Consider the following 24620-nt stretch of genomic DNA (forward strand, 5'->3'; position numbering starts at 1 on the left):
TGCTACGCTAGATCGTTGCACATCCCGGTACACCGCCGGAGGCATTCATATAGAGTCATATCTTTGTTCTAGTATCGAGTTGTAATATTGAGTTGTAAGTAAATAAAAGTGTGATGATCATCATTATGAGAGCATTGCCCCCCCCCCCCCCAAAAGAAGAGAGAGGCCAAAGAAGCCTAAATAAAAAAAGGGGGCCAAAGAAGCCCGCAAAAAAAGAAGAAAAAAAAGAAAAAGGGGCAATGTTACTATCCTTTTACCACACTTGTGCTTCAAAGTAGCACCATGTTCTTCATATGGAGAGTCTCTTGAGTTATCACTTTTATATACTAGTGGGAATTTTCATTATAGAACTTGGCTTGTATATTCCGATGATGGGCTTCCTCAAATTGCCCGAGGTCTTCATTAGCAAGCAAGTTGGATGCACACCCACTTAGTTTCAGTTTGAGCTTTCATATACTTATAGCTCTAGTGCATCCGTTGCATGGCAATCCCTACTCCTCACATTGACATCAATTGATGGGCATCTCCATAGCCCGTTGATTAGCCGCGTCGATGTGAGACTTTCTCCTTTTTTGTCTTCTCCACATAACCCCCATCATCATATTCTATTCCACCTATAGTGCTATATCCATGGCTTGCGCTCATGTATTGCGTGAGGGTTGAAAAAGCTGAAGCGCGTTAAAAAGTATGAACAAATTGCTCGGCTTGTCATCGGGGTTGTGCATGATGTGAATATTTTGTGTGGTGAAGATGGAGCATAGCCAGACTATATGATTTTGTAGGGATAACTTTCTTTGGCCATGTTATTTTGAAAAGACATGATTGCTTTATTAGTAGGCTTGAAGTATTATTGTTTTTATGTCAAATGATAGACTATTTCTTTGAATCACTCATGTCTTAATATTCATGCCATGATTAGATACATGATCAAGATTATGCTAGGTAGCATTCCACATAAAAAATTATCTTTTTTATCATTTACCTACTCGAGGACGAGCAGGAATTAAGCTTGGGGATGCTGATACGTCTCCGTCGTATCTGTAATTTTTTATTGTTCCATGCCAATATTATTCAACTTTCATATACTTTTGGCAACTTTCTATATTATTTTTGGGACTAACATATTGATCCAGTGCCCAGTGCCAGTTCTTGTTTGTTGCATGTTTTATGTTTCGCAGAAAACCCATATCAAACGGAATCCAAACGGGATAAAAACAGACGTAGAATATTTTTGGAATATTTGGAGAATATGGGAGGAAGAATCAACGCGAGACGGTGCCTGAGGGGGGCACGAGGCAGGGAGCGCGCCTGCCCCCTGGGCGTGCTTGCCCCCTCGTGGGCCCCCCTTAAGGCGGTTGCTGCTCTTCTTTGGCCGCAAGAAAGCTAATTTTCGGAAAAAAAATCTCGGCGAATGTTTCAATCCAATCAGAGTTACGGATCTCCATATATATACGAAACGGTGAAAGGGCAGAAGACGTGAGCGCAGAAATAGAGAGACATATCCAATCTTGGAGGGGCTCTCGCCCCTCCCATGCCATGGAGACCATGGACCAGAGGGGAAACCCTTCTCCCATCTAGGGAGAAGGTCAAGGAAGAAGAAGAAGGAGGGGGGCTCTCTCCCCCTCACTTCCGGTGGCGCCGGAACGCCGCCGGGGGCCATCATCATCACCACGATCTACACCAACACCTCCGCCATCTTCACCAACATCTCCATCACCTTCCCCCCTCTATCTACAGCGGTCCACTCTCCCGCAACCCGTTGTACCCTCTACTTGAACATGGTGCTTTATGCTTCATATTATTATCCAATGATGTGTTGCCATCCTATGATGTCTGAGTAGATTTACGTTGTCCTATTGGTGGTTGATGAATTGCTATGATTGATTTAATTTGCTTGTAGTTATGTTGTTGTCCTTTGGTGCCCATCATATGAGCGCACGCGTGGATCACACCATAGTGTTAGTTGTATGTTGATAGGACTATGTATTGGAGGGCAAGAGTGACAGAAGCTTCAACCTAGCATAGAAATTGATGCATACGGGATTGAAGGGGGACCAATATATCTTCATGCTATGGTTGGGTTTTACCTTAATGAACATTAGTAGTTGCGGATGCTCGCTAATAGTTCCAATCATAAGTGCATAGAATTCCAAGTCAGGGATGACATGCTAGCAGTGGCCTCTCCCACATAAAACTTGCTATCGGTCTAGTAAAGTAGTCAATTGCTTAGGGACAATTTTGCAACTCCTACCACCACTTTTCCACACTCTCTATATTTACTTTATTGTGTCTTTATCTAAACAGCCCCTACTTTTTATTTACGCGCTCTTTATTATCTTGCAAACCTATCCAAAAACACCTACAGAGTACTTCTAGTTTCATACTTGCTCTAGGTAAAGCGAATGTCAAGCGTGCGTAGAGTTGTATCAGTGGTCGATAGAACTTTAGGGAATATTTGTTCTACCTTTAGCTCCTCGTTGGGTTCGACAGTCTTACTTATCGAAAGAGGCAACAATTGATCCCCTGTACTTGTGGGTTATCATATGACAAGAGGACGCAAAAGCGTGAGTTTAATGTAGGTGACCATGTTTTGCTATACAACTCTCGTTTAAGATTTTTTGCAGGGAAACTTCTCTCTAGATGGGAAGGTCCTTACATTATCGAGGAGGTCTATCGTTCCGGTGCCATCAAAATCAAGAATGCTGAAGGCACAAATCCGAAGGTGGTAAACGGTCAAAGAATCAAACATTATATCTCAGGTACTCCCATAAATGTTGAGACCAATATAATTAATACCAACACCGGAGGAGTAGATAAGGGACACTTTCCAGAACGTTTCAGACTCCGAAGAGGAATAGGTATGTGGTACGGTAAGTAAACCGACTCCAAAACGTTTCCAATAGCAATTTTTCTCTATTTTGGAATATTTAAAAAATTAGGAAAATTAAAAGTAGTCCGAAGAGCGCATGAGGCATCCACAAGGGTGGAGGTGCGCCCTACCCCCTGGTTGCGCCCCCTGCCTTGTGGCCACCTCATGTGCCCTCCAGACTCTGTTTTCTTGCACAATACTTCTTTTGGTCGGTAAAAAATCATTATATAATCTCCCGAAGGTTTTGACCACCGTACCACAACAATATCTCCTATTTTTGTTTTGAGTTGTTTCTGCAGCAGATTTAGAGCCAGATGTCTTCGCAAGAGTCGGTCGGGGAGAACCGTGTATCCCACCCGACACCTGGACCAAGAGCATACAGCGAAGCTGACCACTTCGGGCAATCAACGGAGGAAGAGATGGAGGCTGACTTGAAAAGGGTGGATGCCATGGAGGAGGATCAAGATGCTACCACTCGTCTTCAAACTAGATTCATGCTAGAGGAACTTCATAGCTCAGCAATACCAAATTCGGTCATTCCTCTCAATGCTAGATTTCTCTCTTATGAAAATATGAAAAAGAGTGTTGCTTTTTCTCCCGCAGCTATGAAATATCCATGAGTGAATGGAGCTCTAGCCGTCATGGGTAAACTTCACAAGGAAGTAATGGATCTTAAATAGCAAATTAATAAGCTCGAGGAAGATAATCGCATCCTAAGAGGCATCATCGCCAAGAATATCACATCATCACCTCTGAAGAAAGAGACATAAATACATGGGTATGGGCACTCCCCTTGGCAACTGCCAAGCATGGGGGAGTTTCCCCGGTATCGTATCACCATCACATCTTTATCTTTATCGTTTTTCTTAGTTCGATCCTTTTGGTTATATCTTGATCTAGTAGAATAAAGTTTTTAGTATGATTTATCTTTGAGTTTTCTTTATCTCTATCAATGTAATCGAGTCCGTGATTTATATAGAATAAAAAGTAGTTTTGAGTTGAGGGCTTTGCTTCCTTGCTATGATCTTGGGGGAATTAAATGAAAGAGAAACAACAAAAAGAAATAAAAATATCATATATTGATCTTATGGAGAATAATGACTTCACATATAAAGAGTATGATGAATAAAATTTGTTGATAGTTGACAAAAATAGTTTTGGTCATTTCTGCAATTAATAGGAAGTAATAGAGAAAGAGAGGCTTCACATATAAATATACTATCTTGGACATCTTTTATAATTGTGAGCACTCATTAAAATATGACATGCCAAAAAGTTGATGTTGGACAAGGAAGACAACATAATGGTTTATGTTTTCTTATATCCGAATAGAAGTTATATTGTCATGGATCATCCAACATGTTGAGCTTGCTTTTCCATCTCATGCTAGCCAAATTCTTTGCACCAAGTAGAGATACTACTTATGCTTCCAAATATCCCTTAAACCAGTTTTGCCATGAGAGTCCACCACACCTACCTATCGATTGAGTAAGATCCATCAAGTAAGTGTCATCGGTGCAAGCAATAAAAATTGCTCTCTAAATATGTATGATCTATTAGTGTGAAGAAAATAAGCTTTATACGAACTTGTGATATGGAAGAAATAAAAGCGACGGACTGCATAATAAAGTTCTTTATCACAAGTGGCAATATAAAGTGACGTTCTTTTGCATTAACATTTTGTGCATCCAACCATAAAAGCGCATGACAACCTCTGCTTCCCTCTGCGAAGGGCCAATCTTCTACTTTTGTTTTCTACCCTTATACAAGAGTCAGGGTGATCATCACCTTCCCTTTTTACACTTTTTTCCTTTGGCAAGCACTATATGTTGGAGAGTTCCGGATATATATATATATATATATATATATATATATATATATATATATATCCACTCGGATGTAGGTTATCATAAAGTATTATTGTTGACATTACCCTTGAGGTAAAAGGTTGGGAGGCGGAATGTAACATCCCAAATTTTCAATTTGGTATGTTATACATAGATCATCATTGCATATCATATTTTATTGCATTTTGACAAATCCTCGATAAATCCTAAGCAACTCAAGGACCCTCGGAGAGAGTTGGGGATTTTCTCGAATTCTCATATTTGATTTTCATCAAATAATAAAACGAGGATTTTGGTTTTAATTATTTTCTCTCCGGAAAAATATTTCATTTTAAAAATAAACAAGAGGAGAAAATATGAAATCTCCAAAACAATTGAAATACTGGAGAAAAAGTGTTAAAATCATTTATTGGAATTTATTCGGATTTTATTTGCAATTTTAATTGCATTAAAAATATTGCATGTTTTCAAAAATTTATTTTGTGTTAAAAAAATGTTCACCCTATTCTAGATTTTCTAACTAGACGGGGAAAATTTGTTTTATCTTTTTTGGACTTTTATTTATTTTTCTACGAATTATTTTCTGCGAAACGTTTAAAAAAATGCACTGCGCCCGACTGGGCCGAGCCCAGCCGAGCCGCAGGCCGGCCCGCCCGCGTCGTCCTCCTCGCGCATGGGAGCCGCCGCCGCCGGAGTCCGAGCCCCGCACGCCCCGCCGGCTTGCCCCTCCCCCAAGCCACCGGAGCCCCCCCTCCTCCAACCTCATCCCGCCGCCACCCGCCTAGCCCCGTCGCCGCCGCCGGAGCCGAGCACGGGAGCCGCCGCCGCCGCCGTTTGCCGCCCCCTTGCCGCCCCCTCGCACCCCCCCCCCCCCCCCGAGCACCCCCGCACCCCGCGCCCTCGCCGCCCCTCTCCCCGAGCCGCCGGAGCCCCACCGGAGCACGCCCCGACGAGGTACCTCGCCACCCGTTCGGTTGCCGGTTTTCATTTTAAAAAAACCATTCGTTTAAAAAAAACCCTAAATCGGTTTTTTTCGGTTTTATTATTTTGCGAGCGTTCACCGGACCGTTCGTTTTAACGAACGCGTTCGTCGGTTTTTCTCTGTTAACGAACGTCTGTTCTTTAACCGTTTGTCCGTTTTTCTTTTTCGTCGGATTTTTCTGCTATTTTCTCAGATTCGATTTCTGATCGAATCTTCGTTTCTGTTTAACTTTTCGCTCGTTTATCGGAATCAGGCGATTCAAGCGCCTAGAGTTTCGTCTCAAAATTCTCTTTCCGTTTAACCTACTCAAACAAGTTTTTGTTACTGTAAAATTTGACCTAGATCCAGATTAGTAAACGAAGCTTCTTTCTTTCGCAGTTTGACTTTCGTTGCTTCTTTCGAGTTGATTCTTTTTGCAAACCGGAGTTCTTAAGTTGAACTTTCTGGTTGGATCTTTCATTCGAGTTTTACCTATGCATTAGATGAGTACTTATTGTTTGCTTGTTTGTTTGCGATAGAGTACCCGGAGTGTGCCGCTTGTTACTTCGAATCGCTAGGTTTTGCGGATCATCAGCAAGGCAAGTAACACTTTGATCATACCTTTCCATACCTAGTTTTTATTGCATTAGATCAATCCTCAAACATTGCATGATTAGGATCTAATTAAATTGTGGGTATTGGGAAGTAGTTGAGGTAGTACCTATTACCTGTTTTATTATCAAACCCTTGGGAGTTACTTCTACGTTTGCTATTATATTGCCATGCTATGCTCGTAGACGTGGATTGGGTTTGAGAGATTTCCATGACAGATGTGAGATTGTTAATTAATGGTTTACTTAAGGTGGCAACTAAAACTCACATCTGGGTGGATTGAGGTACCTGGGTATTCCAGGATTGCCTGTTTTTCTTTTGGACCGCCACCCAGGTTCAAAGGGATCATGAGATTATTCATGCAAGAAACTTTCGTGTGCAGCCGCAAGCTATTATGGGCTCTAGCATAGTTGACTAAGTTGTGTGCACTCTTAAAGTGGTAGACTAGCAGATGTAGGGGAAAGTAGGTGTAACTGTCTACCCATACGTAAGGTGTAAACACTTCTGAAAGACTGTGTCTCGGTCATCCGTTACTCAAACACCATGTAGTGCGAGTAATCCAACGGAGGAGATCGAGTCTTGTGGGGAAAAGTGCACAAACCTCTGCAGAGTGTACAAACTAATCATGGTTAGCCGTGTCCCCGGTTATGGACAACTTGAGTATCTAGTACTTGGATTATCATGTGAATCTCATCACCATGTTACTTTTAATTAATTTTGTTGGGTTAATGATGATTCTTAATTGGGATTGAGATGCTATCAACCATCTCAATGTTTCACAATCACCATGATAGTTAAATAAAATTTATTCCTTTGAAGTAGGGTAAAATTGGCTTTTCGCAAAACTGTAACCATAGAGCTTTCCACCAGCCTTATACGCATGTAGTATAGCCTTATTATTGTTCATTATCCTCTATGTGTTACTTTGCCAGCATATTCTATGTGCTGACCCATTTTCGGGCTGCAACGTTTCATGTTGCAGACTTTTCAGACGACGAGTATGGTGCCTTAGGTCGTGGTCTTATACTCAGTGATGCCGCTGGAGTTGATGGACTCACTTATCTTCCAAGTCTTCCGCTGTTATCGTTTTAGATGGCCTTAAGCCATGTTTATCATACTTAATCTCTTCGGAGATATTCGATGTAATAAGTGTGTGATTGCTACTCTGTTATAAATCCTCCATTTGTACTGTGCGTGTCAGCATTACTGATCCAGGGATGACACTGGTGCACAGCAGCACAGACCATTTGAGGTCTGGTCGCTACAAAGTTGGTATCAGAGCACACGCTGACTGTAGGACACGACCACTAAGCTTAAGCCCTAGGAAGCTTCTCTCTTCTCATTTCTGACCCCTCTCCCTCTTTCTACTCTTTTAGGAATGGCGGATGCAAGGAGCAAGTTCATGCAACCAGATGAAGACACGCCGTTTGGTCGACACTTGAAGGAAGTCACCAAGTACTTGAACATAGGAATACCAAGCATCACCGGAACCTACAACGCCACATTACCCGAAGAGGAGAGCTGGAAGATTCAAGTTCACATTCCAGGAAGGACGTTGTGCCAGTTACTGAACCTATAAGATTGGTTTTTGAAGCACCAACTTGGAGTTTAGGGAAGAGCATGGCCGCTCACATCGCCATGGGACGCATTGGAGAAGTCTACTACCAGGAGCTTAAGGATACAATCTATCAGATTTGTGGACGCCGAGACGCGCAATGGGAGATGATCAGAACCAAGAAGGATGGATCAATCGCAGCTTTCATCCAGGAACAAAACCAACATATTCGTCGCCAGGAGAACCAGATGTGCACGGACAAGGAAGAACTGAAGAAGGCATTAACGAAGATCAAGGAACTGGAAGAAGAACTCAAGGCTACACGCGAGGATTATATGGAGGAAATCATCGCACTAGTAGGGAAGAATGACGACCTGGAGAAGAAGATTGGAGTATTCATGGGAAATCCAGTGCCAAAAGCTGAAGATGACGAATGCACTTGCCCGGATAATTACATCATCATCGACGACACCGACTCGGAACCAAGTGAAGATGACTTTGTTGATGAAGCTGGAGCAGACATCATGGAGTCTTCAACGGATTAGAATTATTATTAGACCACCATATCAGTAGTAGTTTTCCCCCATAGTTCAAGCACTTTGTAACGCTAGTTAGATCGATTGTTTTGCCTTGTTTGAATTGATTGAATGATATTGATTGAATTTGTCTCATGAGCATATGGGTAGTGTTTTCTCTCTAGACCTCATTCTATTCTTAACTCTCATCTTTTCTAACCTATCAGATGCCTTCGAGACGCGACACCGGATTTGTTTTCCCACCAGAGATCACCCAGTTGATTCAGCAACAGAATGCCCTGATGCAAGTGTTAGTGCAGAACCAAGGCAACAACAACAACAACAACAACAACCCACCGCCACCACCACCTGTTGATCACTTAGCCCTTTTCTTAAGGCTAAACCCGCCGGTGTTTTCCAGTAGCACCGAGCCGATTGTTGCAGATGATTGGCTCCGCAAAGTTGGAAGGGAGTTGACCACTGCAGGATGCATAGATGCGGAAAGAGTGCGTTCTGCCGCACATCAGCTTGATGGACCCGCAGCATCATGGTGGGAGAATTATACAGCCACGCACCCTATTGACACTGTCACATGGGACCAGTTTCAGCGAGCTTTCCGTACAACTCATGTTTCAGCAGGAGCTATGGCTATGAAGAAGCGTGAGTTTCGCAACCTACACCAAGGAGGACGCACCGTAGGCCAGTATGTGGAGGATTTCAGTAAGTTAGCACGTTATGCACCAGATGACGTTGCTACAGATGCAGCCAAGCAGGAGAAGTTTTTGGAAGGACTGAATGATGAGCTGAGTATGCAGTTGATGGTAGCAACCTTCAACAACTACCAGGAGCTGGTATATAGAGCTCTCATGATTGAAGGAAAGCAACAGCAGATTGAAAACCGTAAGAGGAAGTATGGACAAGGGAAGTATAACTCAGGAGCTCAACAGAAGCCTCGTTTTGCCACGAAGCCGGGAGGACAGTTTCAGCATACCCATGGAGGAGGTAGTTCGCACAACCATAATGGCTCTAAAAATGGTAATGGGAATGGAGGAAGCAACGGACAGAACCGCACCAACCCATCTACCCCAGCCAAGAGGGACCTGAGCCAAGTCACTTGCTTTAAGTGCCAAAAGAATGGACATTATGCCAATGAATGTCCTGAAGCCCAAAATGGAAATGGCAATGGAAGCTCTGGGAAGAAGCCGAACCCGTTCAACAAAGGGCATGTGAACCACGTGAGCGTGGAGGAGGTTGAAGCTCAGCCTGATGCAGTAATAGGTAAGTTTTTGGTTAAGTCATTTACTGCAACCGTTCTTTTCGATACTGGTGCATCGCATTCATACATATCAAGGGGATTTGTGAATAAGTTTAAGCTGTCCACCAAAGTTCTCAGAACCCCTATGTTAGTAACCTCGCCAGGAGCAGAGTATGTGGCCAGCCAAGGATGTTTTCAGATACCATTGGCCATTGGTAGGCATGTTTTCCCCTCAGACCTCATAGTTTTGGAGTCGCAAGGTTTGGATGTGATTTTGGGAATGGATTGGCTATCGTTGTATGGAGGAAACATCGATTGTGCCAACAAGACGATTTTTCTTACCACCCAGGAAGGAAAAAGGATCAAGTATGTATCCCGGCATATGCCGAAGAGGACTCAAGTAAATTCCTTATCAGGAGTTGTACAGGAGGAAGTACCAGTGGTGAAGGATTATCCGGATGTATTTCCAGAAGAGTTGCCAGGCATGCCACTAGATAGAGACATTGAGTTCTTGATTGAACTTTTGCCAGGCACAGGGCCAATATCTAAGAGACCGTACAGGATGCCCGCAAAAGATTTGGAGGAAATTAAGAAGCAGATCAAGGAGTTACTGGATAAAGGCTATATTCGCCCAAGTTCGTCACCTTGGGGATCACCAGTACTTCTAGTGGAGAAGAAAGATGGATCGCTGAGGATGGTTGTTGATTACCGAGGATTGAATGAAGTGACCATCAAAAACAAGTACCCGCTGCCGATGATCAATGATTTGTTTGACCGCCTACAAGGAGCTAAAGTATTTTCCAAGATCGATCTACGATCAGGATACCATCAGTTAAAGATTCGAGAGCAGGATATACCCAAGACGGCATTTACCACCAGATATGGATTGTATGAGTATACCGTTATGTCATTTGGTCTGACTAACGCACCTGCCTATTTCATGAACCTGATAAACAAAGTGTTTATGGAATTTCTGGATAAGTTCGTCGTGGTGTTCATTGATGATATTTTAATCTTTTCCAAGGATGAGGAAGAGCATGAGGAGCATTTACGATTGGTACTTGAGAAGCTCAGAGAACATCAGTTATATGCCAAGTTCAGCAAATGTGAATTTTGGCTGAAGGAAGTTGGATTCCTCGGACATGTTATTTCTGGAGAAGGAATAGCAGTGGACCCTGCCAAGGTTGACACAGTGACAAGTTGGGAATCACCCACGACAGTTGGAGAAATCCGGAGTTTTCTTGGACTTGCAGGATACTACCGGAGATTCATCGAGAATTTCTCGAAGATTGCTAAGCCCATGACTGAGCTATTGAAGAAGGACACCAAATTCAATTGGACTGAGGAATGTGAAGCTAGTTTCCAAGAGTTGAAGAAACGATTGGTTACATCACCAGTGTTGATTCTGCCAGATCAACGCAAGGATTATGAAGTTTATTGCGACGCTTCTCGTCGAGGACTTGGAGCAGTGCTTATGCAGGAAGGAAGAGTTGTGTCATATGCTTCACGACAACTTAAACCCCATGAGAAGAATTATGCTACGCATGATTTGGAATTAGCAGCCGTGGTGCATGCATTGAAGACATGGAGACATTTTCTCATCGGAAACCATTGTGAGGTGTACACGGATCACAAGAGTTTGAAGTATATTTTCACGCAGAAGGAGTTAAATCTCAGACAGAGGAGATGATTGGAGCTCATTAAAGATTATGATATGAGATTGCATTATCACCCTGGAAAGGCTAACGTAGTAGCAGACGTGTTGAGCCGCAAGAGTCATGTCAACACCCTCATGACAGGAGAGCTACCTCAGGAGTTAGCCGAGGACCTCGCGAGCTATGTTTGGAGATAGTCCCAAGAGGCTATTTAGCGACATTGGAGATTCAGTCTACCTTGATGGAAAGGATCAGAGAAGCTCAGAAGACAGACAAGGAGATTGAAGAGATAAAGGAGAAGATGAGCAAAGGAAAAGCCAAGGGATTTCGTGAGGATGAGCAAGATACCTTATGGTTTGAGGACCGCGTATATCTGCCAAATGATCCGGAGATCAGGAAGTTGATTTTGCAAGAAGCCCATGATTCACCGTACTCGATTCACCCAGGGAATACCAAGATGTATTTGGATCTGAAGAATACTTTCTGGTGGACCGGAATGAAGAAGGATATTGCTGAGTATGTAGCAGTTTGTGATGTATGTCAGAGAGTGAAGGCAGAGCATCAAAAGCCAGCAGGATTGCTACAACCATTGCCGATACCCGAATGGAAGTGGGATAAAATAGGCATGGATTTTATCACAGGATTACCCAAGACTCGTTCAGGCTATGACTCAATATGGGTTGTAGTCGACCGTTTGACGAAAGTGGCTCATTTCATTCCAGTAAAGACCACTTATACCAGTGCTAAGTTGGCAAAGATATACATGACCAGGATCGTATGTTTGCATGGAGTTCCGAGGACCATTGTATCAGACAGAGGAACCCAATTTACCTCGAAGTTTTGGAAGCAGTTGCATGAAACATTGGGAACCAGGCTGGAATTTAGTACAGCTTTTCACCCACAGACTGATGGACAGACCGAGAGAGTCAACCAGATTTTGGAGGACATGTTGAGAGCTTGTGCACTAGATTATGGATCTAGTTGGGACGACAACCTGCCATATGCGGAGTTTTCTTATAACAACAGTTATCAGACCAGTTTGAAGATGGCCCCTTTCGAAGCCTTGTACGGAAGGAGGTGTAGAACACCGTTGTTATGGGACGAAGTTGGAGACCGTCAGTTGTTTGGACCAGATTTGATTAAGGAGTCTGAACAGAAAGTGAGGTTGATTCGCGATAGGCTCAAGGTAGCCCAGTCCAGGCAGAAGAGTTATGTTGATTCTAAACGAAAAGAGACAGTTCACGAAGTCGGAGACCGAGTGTATCTTCGAGTATCACCACTTCGAGGAGTGAAGCGCTTTGGAGTTAAGGGAAAGTTAGCGCCCCGTTTTATCGGACCATACAGAGTTGTGGAACGTATGGGAGAGGTTGCCTACAAGCTGGAATTGCCCGAAGGATTGTCTGGAGTTCATGATGTATTTCACGTTTCTCAGTTGAAGAAATGCCACGCAGAGATGGCTGAGATACCACTGAGAGATACTATGCCACTGGAAGCGATTCAGCTGGAAAGTGATTTGACCTATGAGGAGAAACCAGTTAAGATTCTTGAGTATGCCAGCCGAGTTACCCGCAGCAAGGTTATCAAGTTTTGCAAAGTCCAGTGGAATCACCAAACGGAAGATGAAGCCACCTGGGAGCGAGAGGAAGATCTACGGAAGGGGGGTAGGTTTGTAACATCCCAAATTTTCAATTTGGTATGTTATACATAGATCATCATTGCATATCATATTTTATTGCATTTTGACAAATCCTCGATAAATCCTAAGCAACTCAAGGACCCTCGGAGAGAGTTGGGGATTTTCTCGAATTCTCATATTTGATTTTCATCAAATAATAAAACGAGGATTTTGGTTTTAATTATTTTCTCTCCGGAAAAATATTTCATTTTAAAAATAAACGAGAGGATAAAATATGACTTCTCCAAAACAATTGAAATACTGGAGAAAAAGTGTTAAAATCATTTATTGGAATTTATTCGGATTTTATTTGCAATTTTAATTGCATTAAAAATATTGCATGTTTTCAAAAATTTATTTTGTGTTAAAAAAATGTTCACCCTATTCTACATTTTCTAACTAGACGGGGAAAATTTGTTTTATCTTTTTTGGACTTTTATTTATTATTCTACGAATTATTTTCCGCGGAACGTTTTAAAAAAATGCACTGCGCCCGACTGGGCCGAGCCCAGCCGAGCCGCAGGCCGGCCCGCCCGCGTCGTCCTCCTCGCGCGCGGGAGCCGCCGCCGCCGGAGTCCGAGCCCCGCACGCCCCGCCGGCTTGCCCCTCCCCCAAGCCACCGGTGCCCCCCCTCCTATTTATACCCCCGCAACCCCCCTCCTCTCACCTCATCCCGCCGCCGCCCGCCTTGCCCCGCAGCCGCCGCCGGAGCCGAGCACGGGAGCCGCCGCCGCCGTTTGCCGCCCCCGAGCACCCCCCGAGCACCCCCGCACCCCGCGCCCTCGCCGCCCCTCGCCCCGAGCCGCCGGAGCCCCGCCGGAGCACGCCCCGACGAGGTACCTCGCCGCCCGTTCGGTTGCCGGTTTTCTTTAAAAAAACCATTCATTTAAAAAAAACCCTAGATCGGTTTTTTTCGGTTTTATTATTTTGCGAGCGTTCACCGGACCTTTTGTTTTAACGAACGCGTTCGTCGGTTTTTCTCTGTTAACGAACGTCCGTTCTTTAACCGTTCGTCCGTTTTTCTTTTTCGTCGGATTTTTCCGCTATTTTCTCAGATTCGATTTCTGATTGAATCTTCGTTTCTGTTTAACTTTTCGCTCGTTTATCGGAATCAGGCGATTCAAGCGCCTAGAGTTTCGTCTCGAAATTCCCTTTCCGTTTAACCTACTCAAACAAGTTTTTGCTACTGTAAAATTTGACCTAGATCCAGATTAGTAAACGAAGCTTCTTTCTTTCGCAGTTTGACTTTCGTTGCTTCTTTCGAGTTGATTCTTTTTGCAAACCGGAGTTCTTAAGTTGAACTTTCTGGTTGGATCTTTCATTCGAGTTTTACCTGTGCATTAGATGAGTACTTATTGTTTGCTTGTTTGTTTGCGATAGAGTACCCGGAGTGTGCCGCTTGTTACTTCGAATCGCTAGGTTTTGCGGATCATCAGCAAGGCAAGTAACACTTTGATCTTACCTTTCCATACCCAGTTTTTATTGCATTAGATCAATCCTCAAACATTGCATGATTAGGATCTAATTAAATTGTGGGTATTGGGAAGTAGTTGAGGTAGTACCTATTACCTGTTTTATTATCAAACCCTTGGGAGTTACTTCTACGTTTGCTATTATATTGCCATGCTATGCTCGTAGACGTGGATTGGGTTTGAGAGATTTCCATGACAGATGTGAGATTGTTAATTAATGGTTTAATTAAGGTGGCAACTAAAACTCACATCTGGGTGGATTGAGGTACCTGGGTATTCCAGGATTGCCTGTTTTTCTTTTGGACCGCCACCCAGGTTCAAAGGGATCATGAGATTATTCATGCTAGAAACTTCCGTGTGCAGCCGCAAGCTATTATGGGCTCTAGCATGGTTGACTAAGTTGTGTGAACTCTTACGGTGGTAGACTAGCAGATGTAGGGGAAAGTAGGTGTATCTGTCTACCCATACGTAAGTTGTAAACACTTCTGAAAGACTGTGTCTCGGTCATCCGTTACTCAAACACCATGTAGTGCGAGTAATCCAACGGAGGAGATCGAGTCTTGTGGGGAAAAGTGCACAAACCTCTGCAGAGTGTACAAACTAATCATGGTTAGCCGTGTCCCTGGTTATGGACAACTTGAGTATCTAGTACTTGGATTATCATGTGAATCTCATCACCATGTTACTTTTAATTAATTTTGTTGGGTTAATGATGATTCTTAATTGGGATTGAGATGCTGTCAACCATCTCAATGTTTCACAATCACCATGATAGTTAAATAAAATTTATTCCTTTGAAGTAGGGTAAAATTGGCTTTTCGCAAAACTGTAACCATAGAGCTTTCCACCAGCCTTATACGCATGTAGTATAGCCTTATTATTGTTCATTATCCTCTATGTGTTACTTTGCCAGCATATTCTATGTGCTGACCCGTTTTCGGGCTGCAACGTTTCATGTTGCAGACTTTTCAGACGACGAGTAAGGTGCCTTAGGTCGTGGTCTTATACTCAGTGATGCCGCTGGAGTTGATGGACTCACTTATCTTCCAAGTCTTCCGCTGTTATCGTTTTAGATGGCCTTAAGCCATGTTTATCATACTTAATCTCTTCGGAGATATTCGATGTAATAAGTGTGTGATTGCTACTCTGTTATAAATCATCCATTTGTACTGTGCGTGTCAGCATTACTGATCCAGGGATGACACTGGTGCACAGCAGCACAGACCATTTGAGGTCTGGTCGCTACACGGAACTATAAGCCCCTATCTTTCTTTGTGTCCGACTAAAGCTTTGAACCCATAAGTATCGCGTGAGTGTTAGCAATTGTGAAAGATTAAGTGATAGTTTAGTATGTGGACTTGCTGAAAAGCTCTTATATTGACTCTTTCCAATGTTATGATGAATTGCAATTGCTTCAATGACTGAGATCATAGTTTGTTAGTTTTCAATGATGTTTCTGATTCATACTTTACCTTGTGAATGAATTGTTACTTTAGCATAAGAATTATATGACATTATATCTTGTTGTTCTAAAGATTATCATGATGCCCTCATGTCCGTATTTTATTTTATCGACACCTCTATCTCTAAACACGTGGACATATTTTTCGATATCGGCTTTCGCTTGAGGACAAGTGAGGTCTATGCTTGGGGGAGTTGATATGTCCATTTTGCATCATGCTTTTATATTCATATTTATTGGATTATGGGCTGTTATTACACATTATATCACAATAATTACGCCTTTTCTCTCTTATTTATATGGTTTACATGAAGAGGGAGAATGCCGGCAACTGGAATTCTCGACTGGAAAAGGACCAAATATTAGAGACCTATTCTGCACAACTCCAAAAGTCCTGAAACTTCACGGAGAATATTTTTGGAATATATAAAAAATATTGGCCGAAGAAATTACCAGAGGGGGGCACCTACAATCCACAAGGGTGGAGGGCGCGCCCCCCTATCTTGTGGGCCACCTAGCGGGCCCCCGATGCCCATCTTCTACTATATGATGTGTTTTGACCTGCAAAAAATCAAGAGTAATCTTTTGGGATGAAGCGTCGCCGTCTCGAGGCAGAACTTGGGCAGAACCAATCGAGGGCTCCGGCGGAGCTGTTCTGCCGGGGAAACTTCCCTCCGGGAGGGGGAAATCGAAGCCATTGTCAGCACCAACGATCTTCTCATCGAGAGGGGTCAAAATCCATCAACATCTTCACCAGCACCATCTCCTCTCAAACCCTAGTTCATCTCTTGTATCCGATCTTTGTCTCAAAACCTCAGATTGGTACCTATGGGTTGCTAGTAGTTTTGATTATTCCTTGTGTAGTTGATGCTAGTTGGTTTATTCGGTGGAAGATCATATGCTCAGATCCTTAATGATAATTAATACTCCTCTGATTATGAACATGAATATGCTTTGTGAGAAGTTACATTTGTTCCTGAGGACATGGGAGAAGTCTTGTTATAAGTAATCATGTGAATTTGGTATTCATTCGATATTTTGATGAGATGTATGTTGTCTCTCCTCTAGTGGTGTTATGTGAACATCGACTACATGACACTTCACCATTATTTGGGCCTAGGGAAGGCATTGGGAAGTAATAAGTAGATGATGGGTTGCTAGAGTGACAGTAGCTTAAACCCTAGTTTATGTGTTGCTTCGTAAGGGGCTGATTTGGATCCATATATGTTTCATGCTATGGTCATATTTATCTTACGGATGCTTGTGAGAGGGGTTAACATAAGTGGGAGGCTTGTCCAAGGAAGGACAGCACCCAAGCACCGGTCCACCCACATATCAAATTATCAAAGTAACGAACGCGAATCATATGAGCATGATGAAAACTAACTTGACAACAATTCCCACGTGTCCTCGGGAGCGCTTTGCTTCATATAAGAGTTCATTCAGGCTTGTCCTTTGCTACAAAGAGGATTGGGCCACCTTGCTGCACCTTAGTTACTTTTGTTACTTGTTACCCGTTACAAATTATGTTATCACACAACTATTTTTTACCGATAATTTCAGTGCTTGCAGATAATACCTTGCTGAAAACTGCTTGTCATTTCCTTTTGCTCCTCGTTGGGTTTGTCATTCTTACTTATTAGAAGGACTACGATAGATCCCATATACTTGCGGGTCATCATTTATTCATACAAAATTTTATCTTGTCTACATCATGTCATCTTGCTTAAAGTATTTCTCTGTTTTTTCATGAACTTAATACACTAGATGCATGCTGGATAGCAGTCCATGTCTGGAGTAAAAGTAGTAGATGCAGAATCATTTCGGTCTACTAACCTTGGTTTCATAACTGAGGGAAATACTTATCTCTACTGTACTGCATCATCCTCTCTTCTTCGGGGAAATCCCAATGCAGCTCACAAGTAGTAGGGTGCCAACCTATGTGACCCACAGTCCATGGGTTGAGCCTGTGGCTCACTAATCTCAACAAGGAAGGACTCCAGAGGCCTCAAACCCAGTCGTTATCAAGACGAACAATGCTGGAGACTTGGCGCACACTTCAAGGACAACTCCAACTGTCGGCATGTTTATTCCTAGTTGGTAACTGACCATGTGTAACCCTAGATACCCCTGGTGCCTATATAAGCCAGAGGGTTTAGTTCATAAAAGCGATAATCACAATTACCTGGCTTAGGGTTTAGAACAAAAATACGAACTTGAGGTAGATGAACATGTATTCGATACTCCATCAGCAATATAATCGAGTAGGATAGGGTTTTACCTCTTCGAGAGGGCCCGAACCTGGGTCAACACTGTCTCCCTTATCTTCTGTTCCCCATCGTTCCAAGATCCACAACTCGGGACCACCTGCTCGAGATCTGCCAGTTTTAGTACCGACACCCCACTCCCACACGACCAAAACATTCGGGTAGGCATCATCTTCACCACCGAGGTGGCCCACCATGCGCTGGAAAAAACACCCGAAGCGCCATCTCATGTGAGCATGCAGAGCCGCACTACCGAGTGTGGATCCATGTTGGGAACACGTAGGTGGGAAGGGGAACTGATGTCTACTACACAACTTTATTCTTGTAGACTCTATTGGGCCTCCAAGCGCAGAGTTTTGTAGGACAAAAACAAATTTCCCTCAAGTGGATGACCTAAGGTTTATCAATCCACGAGAGGTGTAGGATGAAGATGGTCTCTCTCAAACAACCTTGCAATTAGATACAGGAAATCTCTTGTGTCCCCAACACACCCAATACAATGGTAAATTGTATAGGTGCACTAGTTTGGCAAAGAGATGGTGATACAAGTGTAGTATGGATAGTAGATATAGGGTTTTGTAATCCAAAATAATAAAAGCAGCAAGGTACGTAGCAAGTAGCAAACAATGAACAAAATTGTATATCAATGCTTAGAAACAAGGCCTAGGGTTCATACTTTCACTAGTGCAATCTCACGACAGTGCTAACATAATTGAATCATATAACCATCCCTCACCGTGCGACAAAGAATCATTCCAAAGTTTCTATCGGAGAATGTAGGACAAAAACGTGTATCAACTGATGTGCCTAGATACTGCTACTTCTCCAGCTTGAGTTGGTTTTTCCCTTGAAGAGGAAAGGGTGATGCAGCAAACTAGAGATAAGTATTTCCCTCAGTTAAGAACCAAGGTATCAATCCAGTAGGAGAAACACGCAAGTCCCCAATATATGCACCTACACAAACAATCAAACACTTGCACCCAACGCGAAAAAGGGGTTGTCAATCCCTTCACGGTCACTTGCAAAGGTGAGATCTGATAGAGATAGATATAAAAGATTACAAAAGCGTAAAAGTAAATAAATTGCAGCAAGGTATTTTTGATACATAGATCTGAAAATATATAATGGAAAATAGACCCGGGGGCCATAGGTTTCACTAGAGGCTTCTCTCTTGAAGGAAAATAATACGATGGGTGAACAAATTACTGTCGAGCAATTGATAGAAAAGCATAAAGTTATGACGGTATCGAAGGAAATGATTATGCATATAGGAATCACGTCCGTGCCAAGTAGACTGACTCGTGCCTGCATCTACTACTATTACTCTACACATCCATCGCTATCCAGCATGCATCTACAGTATTAAGTTCATACAGAACGGAGTAACGCCTTAAGTAATATGACATGATGTAGAGGGATAAACTCAAGCAATATGATGAAAACCCCATATTTTTACACTTGATGGCAACAATACAATACGTGTCTCGCTATCCCTACTTTGTCACTGGGTGAAATCACGCAAGATTGAACCCAAAACTAAGCACCTCTCCCATTGCAAGAAAAGCCCTAGTTGGCCAAACCAAACCAATAATTCGAAGAGAAATACAAAGATATTAAACCATGCATATAAGAATTCAGAGAAGATTCAAGTAATATTCATAGATAAGCTGATCATAAATCCACAATTCATTGATCTCGACAAACACACCGCAAAAGAAGATTACATCGGATAGATCTCCAAGAACATCGAGGAGAACATGGTAAGAATCAAAGAGAGAGAAGAAGCCATCTATAGCTACTAGCTATGGACCCATAGGTGTGTGGTAAACTACTCATGCTTTATGAGAAGGGCAATAAGGTTGATGTAGTTGCCCTCCATGATCGAATCCCCCTCCGGCAGGATGCTGGAAAAGGCCCCAAGATGGGATCTCACGGGAACAGAAGGTTACGGAGGCGGAAAAGTATTTTGGTGGACGCTTCTGTTGATAATGGAATATTTGAGGATTTATAGAACTTAGAGGAAGGTCAGTGGACTCCCGGGGGGACCACAAGCCAAGGGGGCGCGCCCCCCTAGGGCACGCCCAGGAGGCTTGTGGAGTCCTCGGGACTCTTCTGACTTGGCCTCCATGCTCCGTGGATGTCTTCTGGTCCAAGAAAAATCATCGTAAAGTTCTATTCCGTTTGGACTCCGTTTGATATTGCTTTTCTGTAAAACTCAAAAACAAGGAAAAAACAGAAACTGGCACTAGGCTCTGGGTTAATAAGTTAGCCCCAAAAATAATATAAATAGCATATTAATGCATATAAAACAACCAAAACAGATAATATAATAGCATGGAACAATAAAAAATTATAGACATGTTAGAGACGTATCAACTACCCCAATGTCAAGACATATATCAAGTGACTCAATAGAATACCCCATTGTCACCACGGGTATCCACATGCAAGATATACATCAAGTGATCTCAAATCCAATATTCAATCCAACATAACGAAACCTCAAAGAGCAAGACTCAATTCATCATAACAAAGATAGAGAGGGAAGAACACCATACGATCCACCATATGATCCAACTATATTAACAAAGCTCATGGTACATCAAGATCGTGTGCTATCAAGATCACGAGAGAGAGAGAGAGATCAAACACATAGCTACTGGTACATACCCTCAGCCCCGAGGGTGAACTACTCCATCCTCATCATGAAGACCGCCGGGATGATGAAGATGACCTCTGGTGATGATTTCCCCCTCCGACAGGGTGCCGAAAAAGGCCTCCAGATGGTACCTCTAAGGAACAGAGGTCTTGCGGTGGCGGAGTTAAAGTTCTAGGTTTATTTTGGGGGGCTTATGTATTTATAAGAATTTTCAGCGTTGATTTCACACCAAAAGGAGTAAGGAGGGGCCCACAAGGCAACATCCCCCTCCATACCCTAGGGCGCGCCGGTTTGCCTTGCCACCGCCTCGTGGGTCTTCTGGTCCTCACAGGAAGCTTCCAGGGTCTCTTATGTTCCAAAAAACAATCATCAAAAAGTTACATTACGTTTGGACTTAGTTTGGTATGGATTTTCTGGAAAACCAAAAACAAGCAGAAAACAGCAACGGGCACTGGGCACTAGGTTAATATGTTTTTCCATCAAAATCAAATAAAAGTGCACCAAAACCATATAAAATTATTGCAAACATGGCATAATATTTCATAAATTATAGATATGCTGGAGACGTATCAGGCACCCAACCCCCGGAGGGAACTGTCGCACCAGTACGATGTCCTATCGGCCAGAACTACCCATCCATTTCTGGATCCATGAGGTGCTGCTGCCAGGGAGGATGCCATTATGCCACATGATCCTTGACGGCCGGATCTAAGACATCCAACTCGTCCTGCTGCTGGACGTGAATGTGATGTCGACCAATCGATAAGTTGCACTTAGATAGCGCCTCGCCACCACCATCCTCATGCCGCTCGAGCTTGCCAGTGACCAGTCTGAAGGGAGTGAGGAATTGAGATGGGGAAGGTAGGGGCCTGGCAGTGTCAGGGTTTGTAACCTCTTATGTCGCCCCGGGTGGAGTGACGTGGGGTGTGTGAAACGGTTTTCAAGTCCATGAGAGTTTGTTTTTCGCGTGTGTTACATGTGCTAATAGGTATTTGCCCCTAATAGATGTGGTAATAGGTCTTTTTCGCCTAGTAGGTGCCTCGACTGTAAGCATATGTCAACGGGTTTCCTATTACCTCAAACTCACATTCTCTATTTCTCTTCTCCTTTTATGTCCTCCATCCCTCCAATAAAATAGTGCATATTAGATTTTTTTAAGTCAAATTGGTAAACTTTGACTAAGTTTATAGAAAATTTTACCAACACCTAAGGATGTGTTTGGTTACTCGCATGGATTTCGGGCACTTTGCATCTGTGACCCGGTTGAGCCTATTTGAGGATATGTAGTCTGGAAACCATGTTCTGCACATTGTTAGGTTGCTCGCATATAGGTTGGATGCATTAGGGAAGCAACTTTTATCTAGCATTGGGTGGGATGTGTTGGCTGGGCTGATGCATAGGCACGGTGTTTGCTTGCATAGATTGGACCTCATTAAGAGTTAAAAACTACACATGATACACAGAGTTACACTAGAGTGCCTCCGTGCCTGTCACAGCTCTACAATAATGTTTTAATTAGTTGCATTAGTGAGCATCATGCATCATGTTAAATTCAAGGAATTTGAATCGAGGAAACTTTCCAAAGCCTCAGAATTTACATAAAGGGCAAAGAACCCTAAAAATGCAATCAGTGGGTCCAAAACGCCCTAAAAATAGTTATGAGAATTTTGGCAAGAGTTATATATCAAACCAAAATTTTGGAACATTTTTAAGGAATTATTTGGCTCTGATTTTCAATCAATATTCTATTTGAATTTGGAGTTTTATTCATAATATATAATGAGTATATTTCAAATGCTTTGAGATATTTTATGTATATGTGGAGAAGTCCATTGAGTAACATAAAAAGATCCAGGGGAGTTTGGCATTGTTTTGAAATTCTTTTGAATTTGATCAGTACCAAAACAAATAAATAAAAAGAAAACAAAACAAAAAGTAAAACAGAGCAGAAAACCTTACCTGACAGCCCACCTGGCCCAGCACTGTTGGCCCAGCCCACCAGGGGCGCCGAGGTCTTCTTCCACCTCTGCCAGTAGGCACAGGCATGTCGCATGCGCGCGCAAGCGCGCACACTCGCAACCACCTCCTGCTTCCACCTCTTGCTACCTCTCCCCGTCCTGATTCACGTCTAGAGACGCCCGAGAGGCCCCCTCTCACCTTCCCCTCACTCTCTGCTCTCTCCCTTTGCCTCTAGCCCCCTATTCGGAGTAGACCCGAACGCGCCCGTCGCCACCGTGGCCACCGGCCCTTACTCACCCCTCCATGTCCATGAGCTCCGGGATGACCCGATGCTCCTCCAAGTCGAAGCACACGATCTCGGACGAACCGCAGAGACGCCATCGACTTGTCTTCAGCGTGCATGGCCGCCGGATGCTGCTCACCAATTTGTGTCGTCCAATGCACCCCGACCTCGCCACCGGCTCCGTTCTACTCGTTGTGAGCACCTCTTTCATTTCCCCATGCCCCTGTGCTCGAATTCATCCCCTAGCTAGCTGCGCTGCCAAACCCGAGAGCTCACCGCCGCCGGACTTTACGCCGCCATGGCCAGAGTCCGTGTTTGTCACTCTTGAGCACGCGGACGTGCTCCTGGCATCTCCAGGGAGCTAACCCACACCCATCCTGCTCCCGAGCGCACTTCAGCACCGCGCTGGCACGCACCCAAACTCCAGCCACCGCGCAACTTGACGCCACCGTCAGTTTAGGACATCTCCGCCGATGCCGCTTGCTCCATCGGATGCGTGCAAACCCCATCAACTCGTCGCCGCAAACCACGCGTGCAATGGTGCCCTGTAGCAAGAGCACGGTGATCCTTCACCGTCGGTTGTGGTCGTCGCCGGTTAATCTCCAGCAATGATGACGTGTGATATGTCTCTAACGTATCTATAGTTTTTCATTGTTCCATGCTCTTATATTATCAATCTTGGATGTTTTATAATCATTTTATAGTCATTTTTTATCATTTTTTGGTACTAACCTATTGACATAGTGCCAAGTGCCAGTTGCTGTTTTTTCCATGTTTTTTACATCACAGAAAATCAATATCAGACGGAGTCCAAATGCCACAAAACTCCATGGAGAATTCTTATGGGCCAAAAGGAACACAACGGGCCCTGGCTGCAACTAGGGGGTGCCCCGAGGGAGGCACAACCCAGCAAGGCGTGCCAGGAGGCCCAGGCACGCCCTGGTGGGTTATGCCCACCTCGGTGCCCCCGGACAGCCTCTTTACTCTATAAATACCCCAATATTCCAGAAACCCTAAGACGAACGATGAAATATTCATCCAGCCGCCGCAGAGTCCACAACCACCAGATCCAATCTAGACACCATCTCGGATGGGGTTCACCACCTCCATTGGTGCCTCTCCGATGATGCGTGAGTAGTCCTTTGTAGACCTTCGGGTTCGTAGTTAGTAGCTAGATGGCTTTCTCACTCTCGCTGAATTCTAAATACAATGGTCTCTTGGAGATCCATATGATGTAACTCTTTTGCGGTGTGTTTGTTGGGATCTGATGAACTTCGAGTTTATGATCAGTTATATCTTTTCATATGCATGAAAGTATTTGAGTTTCTTTGATCTCTTTTATGCATGATCTCTTATAGCCTCATATTTCTTCTCTGATATTTTGGTTTTATTTGGCCAACTTGATCTATTTATCTTGCAATGGGAAGAGGTGCTTTGTAGTGGGTTCGATCTTACGGTGCTTGATCCCAGTGACAGAAAGGGAAACGACACGTATGTATCGTTGCTACTAAGGATAAAACGATGGGGTCTATCTCTACATAGATAGATCTTGTCTGCATCATGTCATCGTTCTT

The sequence above is a fragment of the Aegilops tauschii genome, chromosome 3 (genome assembly GCF_002575655.3).
Source record: "Aegilops tauschii subsp. strangulata cultivar AL8/78 chromosome 3, Aet v6.0, whole genome shotgun sequence".
Classification (NCBI taxonomy): domain Eukaryota; kingdom Viridiplantae; phylum Streptophyta; class Magnoliopsida; order Poales; family Poaceae; genus Aegilops; species Aegilops tauschii.